Below are 8,736 nucleotides of genomic sequence, written 5' to 3'. Positions count from 1 at the left end.
GTTGTAAAAACGGCACGCGGCTCCCCGATGCACGCTGGATTATGGAGTAAAATTTGTACGTTCACGGTAAGGCAAATTGCATGTGTTACATATAAAAAAAAAAAAAAAGAAGTAAAGTGGCTACTCGTTTGCTCTTACTTTCGGATTTTACGATTTGTTTAGTCGGCAATTATAGCGTGCTGTTTTATTTCACGTAGATTCGCTATTACGTATTTCCATACTAGTTATCCGCTACTGATTTCCTCCGATGTATATTTACTTTTTAAATTCGAAGTCTGAAACTTGGAAATCCAATTAGCCTTTGCATACATTACACTATGTGTATCGCTATTATAAAAAATCGACAATTTTTATAGCGGCTATTTTAACGAATAAACCGCTCGAGATATTTTCAAACATTAATCGACATACACAAACATCGTGGAACATCGAAACACGTTTAATGCTACAGATTCGCTGATTACAGTCGAAAAGGATTATCCAGGAAATTTCTAGCAGGTGGAAACTTATCCACAAATTCTTCGCGTTTAAAGCGGAAAGTCCGAGGTCAGCTGTATCGAGCGGTATTTTCGCGTCGTTTAAGAGTCTGGTTTTAATTGAATCGGCTGCGTGTAACACGGAGAACGGGAGGCGATTAAACGGGAACTTAGGCTAAGCTTAATCATTTCTTTTTTCTTTTCCTATCGTCTTTTTCTCGCGCCGTATTCTCTCCGGTTCCCACCGAAAAACGGCGTATCCAGGAGCGTTGTTATTAAACGGAAGGCCATCGGGTCGCCATCCCGCGAGACGTATCGTTCCAATACCGCGTTAACGAGTTCTAATGGGAGTTGGGAACGATAATCGTCGCCGCGGAGCGAGTCAAAGTTTTCTTTCTAATTAAGAAACAAATAACCAGAGTTCACGGTTGGCCCGCTTTCGGGGCGGCTTCGTTAATAAACGCGGCCCCGGTTATTAAACCAGAAAATTAACGTCTGCCTCGTACACGGAGAAATAGAAAGGCGGATATAAAGAAGGGGAACGACAACGAGCAAATGCAGAGAGAGAGAGAGAGAGAGAGAGAGAGAGAGAGAGGGCGGGAAAGAAGGTCTTGGTGCCACAAAGGAGAAAGGACGATGACGTCATTGACCGATTCGACCATTCATAAGACGGATCCACTATTCTTACGAAATCATCGTGTTTCCATCATGGAAGTTCGTGAACCGTTCGCGTTTCTGTTGTGAACGTCGTCTGCGTTGAAAGATAGAAGCGGGTAGAAATTGGAATTTGGAAATTCTTGCAATTGAAATACAACGGTAGCGCTGTTCTTGAAGCGATATTGCAGTCGTAGTCGAATTCTAACGTGAATACTGATAAAGAGCTGGAATTGGGTAAGAAATAAATTATTCAAAATGTTTGATACATAAAAGAAAGATGTTAGAAAATGGCTAATTCTTGCGTAGCTCAAGCACCAAATATATTTATAAGACATCGTTCTGTAGGTTTCAAGGAATTATAACAGCAGAGTTTTCTACTGACGATATGATGGGAAAGTTGTTAAAAGAAGCAGTTGAACTACGAAGCGAACAGAGCGAAAAATTGGTAATCGTTAAATTGGTAACTCGAATCGGTGACTTCGGATGATCATAACTTTCTTATCGTAGGATGGGCGCATTTGTAGAAAGGAAAATGTGCCTGAAAAATAATTGACAAAAATGTTTTCTAACGTTCCTAGAAAGCGATAATTATGATAACAAGTGCATTTATTGGAAAAAATATATTCGTAAAAAGTAACGTGTTAGATGTAAAAATTATTATAACAACTTTTCGTTGTTACATTATAGCAGTTTTTCTTTATTTTCTTTATTTTCTTTATTTGCTTTATTTTGACAGTTTAAAATCGGATCAACGCCGAAGACTAAAATATGAGCTCTAGACGAACGATCGGTTTGCCGTATTTTACATTTTATACGTGCGACAAAGTTTTATAATATTGATATTAGTTAATATTTAACGCAATAAAGCTTAAGAATTGAAAGAGGGAGAAGTATATAAAATATCCGGCTCAATTTATCAAAACGACACAAACCTGAAAACTGTAGAGTATTTCAGTGGTTCGAAACTGTACAAATGGCTTACTGTGCACTTCTCTCTGCTTCGAATAAGACTTAAAGCAAAAGAAAGAACCAAAAACTAAAGTGGAACTGAAGTGGAATTGTCTTATCAAAGTTATAAACGTTTCATATTGCCGGTGAAAAACTGTGTTTCTACGTGAAACCACGTTTCCTTCGTTTACGGAATTATGGTTGCATCACATGAATTTCGATCATCAAATATTGAATTAATAAATTTAATGTGGTTGACAACTCTATATTTTCAATATGACTTATGTTTCAACGTATTTAATATATGATTTAACTTATGATCTTAAACTGTTTGAATTTTATGATATCGCCTGTTTAATTTGCTTTATCTCAATATGCATTTAATACTCGTTTAAATATTCTCGGTGTGCAAAACGAATGACCGAACAACCAGATGGCAGAAGCGAGTTTCGCGCTCGGTGCACGCATTTGCGTACGGGATGAGCTCGTGGTCGACCTTGCATATCGATCGAACGCGACCGTAAGACGTATCGATGCATTCGCGGTCCAGGAGTACCGGCTGGAATAAATTCGTTGACGGGAATTTGGGTGCGGCCTGACGGCGGTTGACGAAATGACATCTCGTCCACGATAATTGGAAAACCCGTCGGAGACGTATCGACTGTACGACTCGAATCAAATCTTCCTATCTGAATATCAATTATTCGCGACAAGCTTCATACTCGTTACTGATGTCGTGTATTTTTAACCGTACAATTTGCGATACGATACTTACATCGTTGGTTACTCTTTCGTAAGTGACTTTTTATCGTAGAATGTGCTTGCCGGAGTTGATAGGGAACAGCTAGCTTTTGCCAATCTTATCGTTCATTTCACAAATTTCTTTATTAAGTTTAGGTAAAAGGGAAAAAAAAGTCCGTGTGTTGTAAAAACACACGTTAAACAGCGTGGCAAATATTTAGGCAAATTGTTCGATTTGCACGCGGTATCTCGAAGATTCGCGACTAATTCGCCGAATAAAAAAGAAAGTAAAGGACACGAAGTTTCCAGGGACAAACACGTGTCTCGAGCAAGTAGAACGTGAGCCACGAAATATTTAATCAAGTTTTAAATCGCGAAAGCGATGTCTTCGAAAGTATTTCATTAAGTCGGGACGGAAACGCGTTCCAACGACGCCGAACGATTCTCTCCTCTGTTTTTCTTCCTCTCTTTCTATCGTCCTGTTCCTCTTCTGTACGCCGACACAAAGCCAGGCAAATATGTAACGAGCAATGAAAGGACAAACTGTCAAGTTCTCGTTTGTTGGTTTAATTGGCTGATTGAGAACTGACGCAGCCTAATAACGCGGCATTACAGCCGTGGAATGACGAAGCGATTCGGCGTAGTATTAGGTATATCATAGCCGTTTATATAGAGGCGAAGGATATCGTTCGTGTTGTATCTGTCCGGCTGGATCGGAACTAATTCGATTTCAAAGAGATCGTCGAACCACGTGCTCCGAACGAACCCAGCTGCCTGACAATGGAAAAGTGAGTTGTGGGCGACAGTAAGCGTACCACTCTCGTCGCCCCGTAGTCTAACCATTGATCCTCGTTGTGATTCAACCGTTTCAAGTGTCACGTTCAAACAGATTTTCATTCGCCTCGAATAACGCTGATAAGATTCTCTAGGTAAATAAGATAGTTTAAGGTGGTCACGAGCAGAGTTTCTGTCTTGCGTTACTGTCAAATGCTCGTTAGGGTAATGAAAGGAGCAATTTGTTTATGTTAGACAAGGGAATGGGGAGTGATGACTGTGTTTCACAAGTGGCGATCAATCACGATACAATAATGACTTTAAGATCTGCTTCTAAAGTGTTTAGCTAGGTAAAGTCATAGAAATTTTTACACGTAGGAAACATTCCTTTCTAGTCGAAGATATACAGGGTGGTTGGTAACTGGTGGTACAAGCGGGAAGGGGGTGATTCTACGCGAAAAAAGAAGTCGAAAATATAGAATAAAAATATTTTTTTTTATTTTTTTAAAAATCTACAATGAGATCAGTTATAACGAGACGTGATAAAGTGCACGCGTACCGAGCGAAAATTCAAAGTCGATTTTCTCGAAAACAAAGCCTCGAACGAAAAATTTTTATTCTATATTTTCGACATCTTTTTTCGCGTAGAATCACCCCCTTTCCGCCTGTACCACCAGTTACCAACCACCCTGTATATATATTAGGTTGTCTGAAAAGTTTCTTTCGTCTTATGAGGAAATAATAGGCGCACAACGTTTTTTGTTTTTTTATTATTTTGTAAAAATGAAATGAAAATAAATCCAGTCATATAGCCTTCACTCTGCGAAAACAATCCTGCTCACAGGTGACCATAAATAATATTCCAATTCCAAACAAGGTACAGTCAGATATCTGGGCATGATTCTGGACAGAAGAATGACATGGAAACGACAAATCGTAGATAAATCCAAACAACTTGGATCAAAATTAAAAAAATTCTACTGGCTCATTGGCAGACGCTGCAACTTAAGCGTGCAGAGTAAAATAATGCTATATAAAGCCATATTAAAACCTGTTCGGACATATGGGATCCAACTATGGGGAACAGCGAGTAATCCCAACATGGAAATTCTTCAACGATTCCAATTAAAAACTCTAAGATCCTTAATAGATGTATCTTGTTATGTTACCAACGAAACAATACATCGCGACCTTAAGATACCTACAATTAAAGAAGAAATATCCAAATTCAGTAATAGATATAACATAAGAATTAACAACCACCAAAACCCGCTAGTTACTCAATTACTTGACACGACGAATGAGATCCGCAGGCTAAAAGGACATTATCCTCTAGATTTAAACATTAGATTCAACTAGAATCAAACATACGATAAACACTTATTATTCAAGTTATAGTACCACGCCAGAATAATTTACTTATAATTCTCAATGAGAATTGATTGTAACATTCTTCCAAATAAAAAAAAATATTATTTTGTCGAATTACGTACAGTCCATTTTGTTCTGTTTAGATAAACATCGCGACGTTTCACAGACTTGGTTTCACGTTTGTACGAAGGTGCACTGTTGGAAAATACACGTTTACGAAGGAAAGACACTTTTCGGACAACCTAATATATGTGATAGTTTATGGTAGTCGATCGATTCAAAGTCCAATATAGGTTCTCAGAAATAAAGAAAAACTACTGCGAGTGTTGAGGTTTATCTCAGAATAGAGAGAAGAAATGCGTGGATGAATGTATAATAGAAATATATTTAAGTAAGTATAAGAATAAGTAGAATGTATGCTAGTCCAGATCCGCACGCTGGCAGCGTTATTTTACAATAGGGCTTCGAAGCCATGGGTCTATGGGTATTTATATAATCACGAAAACTGGCCCGCTACACCATCTGTGCATGGCATGTTCCTAGAAAAGGCTATAAGGCTGAAAGGCCCTTCAAATTGATTTAGAGCTAAACAATACTCGATGGCTTTGTGGACTAAGAAAACTAAACACCAGAGAAGATGTAGAGTTTTCCTGGAAATGAGAATCACTTCAACGACGAGGAATTGTACTAAACTATCTATATTTCTTTTTTTTTATTATTATTATTTAATTTGTACTTTACAATTGGCCCAGCTGGACATTTGGTAAATTTTTCTATTCTTTTTTTTTTTCGTTTATTATTGCTTAGTTCTGTCCGTTTCGGCTTTGGACGAACTTTCGGTTTTACATCTCTTATGTCCATTTCTCTTCTTATGTCTACCTCCCCTCTTTTCCACTCTATTCTATTGCACTCCCTTAATTATTCTATCTCTAAAAACTGAAACTAGATACTACAAATTAGCAACTAATGACTAAAACTATTGCAACTTTGGTCTTTAGCCTCCTTGCTGTGCATCCTTCCTGTCGTTTGCCCTTCTCTTCTCTATTATTGCTTTCAGTTCTGTTAAACCTTCTCCAGTCTCATTTAGCGTTTTTCCTATGTCCTTTGGTCCTCCCGTTATTTCACATTCTTCTATTACATGTCTCAGGTCTTCTTCTTTCCATCTACATAGTCTGCATCTTTTTTCTCCCTCTTCTTTCCAGTATTCCCTTGCTTTGGTTTCGTTCCCACACCTGAATCTTGCCAGTATTCTTCTGTCTTTCCACTTCATCCTCCCTTCTAAGTACTTTGGTAATTTTTCTTTGGCTATATTTCTGTAATGTATATTATATTTGGATTCCCTCTCTTCTGCTTCTCTCTTTCTTCTTTCTTCTATAAGTAAATTTTTCTAACTTAATTGCTAAATAACATGTGAATAGCTATCTCCTTGACTATTTTATTTCTTTAGTAAGGTCAGTGGGGTGTTTTCTTTTTAGTCTTCTTTCTATGAGAGTTTTGCTCGCTTCAGCAGCTAGCTGGTTTGGATGTGTTGAAACTATCTATATGTATAGTAAGTTATATACGAAAATCAAATACATATGTATATCAATCGGATCAATATAGACACACTAAAATTTGACCAAAAGTAATTCTTTCACGATTCCAAAGGATACAAAGGAAACTTTCTCTTGTAAAATACTCCGAGTAAAATCTTAGACAAAAGGTCGTGTGTATAGAATTTTGAAGGTTTAACAATCCTTGAGGCGGTTCTTTCGACGGCTGCCCGATATTTAAACGCGTCCCACGGTTGCACAAAAGAAGACAAGCGTTAGAATCGTTTATGATGCTGGAGTTAGGATAAGGCACGTTCTTTCTAATTACGTCGGATGTGATAATTACGAGGACGCAACGAGCACTTGTCACACAGTAACGAGTTTTCTTTCATCTGCATATCCTGGCCGCCTCGTCCTCCTTCATCTTGCCATGTCTGCAGGAGACGTAAGCAGTTTACGTGGCCTGCCCGATGCGCGTTGCTTGTTCTCTAAATTAATACTCGTCGTCTTATTAAAACTACTCGCGAAACTTTTCTAAACCACGATAAATTCTCTGTCGCTGTTGTATTTTACGAATTTTCGCTAAATCCAAAATCGATGAGCGGACCGTGTAAAATGCTAGCCTGACAATTTTTTTTTTTTTTTATAATAATACAATTATTTATATTAGTCGTTTTTAATAACTCTATGAAATGAAATGAAATGAAATGAGATATCTAATACGAAAATTGAATAGAACGAAGATACGTTCCAATATCTCTTCAGTTCAGTCTCGACGGCGCTAGATTAAACGATCAAAACGAATGCAATTATTCAGAACCACGAGCTGCACAACTCGTAAAGCGACTTTTCACGGGCCGTAAGAATCGCCAAAAGAGACACGTTGTCACTCAACAGCGTTGAAACGGCTCACGAGCGGCGGACGAATAAACCGATCGTAAACCGCACTCGATTCGAGTTTGTCGGTACATAATGCGAGCACTTCCGTGCTGTATGGCCGTGTACGTTGGCTACCTCTCAAACGAGGCCCGAACGTCACTGAGAAGACGACGAAGGAACGAAGGACGAGGTGAATCGGGGATGAAGAAAAAAAAGGGGAATAAATGGAAGTACGAGCCGACCCTTTTTACGAGCACCAGCTACGGGTCACGTGCGTGTGTAAGTAAATATACGCTTTGGCGATACAATGCATACCTTGTTAACGTGCCACGCGCAAAGTATATCGCGCGACATCTACAGAGGCGAGCTTCCGCAAGGCAGCAGCGAAACCACAGACAGGACCAGCCACCCTAACTCGCCATCCACCGAGACTTTAATGTCCCTATGCGCACTTTTTTATTAGCAACGCCACGCTATGAATAAAACTCGCCGGAAGAACCGGCGAACGTTGAAGAGACGACAACCGGTTGTCAGCGGCGTCCTCTTCGCGAAGGGTGACTCTGGCACAAGAAAGTAACGGAGGAAAGACACTTGAACCATTTTCCTTTATCCGCTTCTTTTAAGGTTGCTTCTTTCCCTCCTCCCTCTCTCTTCTTTTTTTATTTTTCTTTCTGTCTTTGGTGGTTTTATGAATAAGTTTTTCGGCTTACGCGTTGTTTAATTCTATCTGTGCAGGCAACGTGTTTTGCTTTGGTTTTCACAATGAATTTGGAAATATTAACATATTGGTACTTGATAATGAACATATAAGTGTTCACAGACATATCAATTCATGCTACTGTTAAAGCATAACTGTTGTTATAACATGGCATGTTTAGACTGTTTCACCTGAGAAAAGAACGTCTGCGTCGTACAAGCCTAAACCAGCAGCCATTCACGAACAATTACCTGAATAACGGAATCATCGACGAATTTTCTGAGCGATATCGTATCGTCGAGAGGCTTTCGACGGCGTCCGGTAGCGTCGGAGGCCGGACAAAAAGACGCTAACTCGACAAATTACTTTCACCTCGGTCCCGGCAGGCAAGATCGATGAACCAGCCGCGCGCTCGAATATTATCCAGTCATTTAGTCCTCGTAAAATTATCGAAGATAATATCTTCATTAACCGGAGGCTCGCGCGATTCCACGAAAACCGATCTCGTTCAGCCGTGTTCGCATTTGGGCGTCAAGTTTTTACCATCTCGGCCATCCGCGGCCCTACGTCTTCCTGTTTCTTCGCTCTTTTTCGTCCACCGTTCGCGTTTGTCACGCGCTCCTTCCTTTTCTCTTTCCCGTAGCCGCCTCACGACGGGCGT

The 8,736-nt window shown here is 39.5% G+C and overlaps 1 protein-coding gene across 1 annotated transcript in view; it reads right to left on the bottom strand.

The window, feature by feature from the left end:
* LOC105681001 overlaps positions 1 to 8,736 on the bottom strand; it is a 250,790-nt gene that overhangs the window by 186,026 nt on the left and 56,028 nt on the right. The gene's annotated exons all lie outside the window — the stretch shown is intronic.

Source organism: Bombus impatiens, unplaced genomic scaffold, assembly GCF_000188095.3.
Source record: "Bombus impatiens unplaced genomic scaffold, BIMP_2.2 scf_0491, whole genome shotgun sequence".
NCBI lineage: Eukaryota > Metazoa > Arthropoda > Insecta > Hymenoptera > Apidae > Bombus > Bombus impatiens.
Note: the sequence above shows the minus strand (reverse complement) of the source record. Positions and strands in the feature narration are given on the sequence as shown.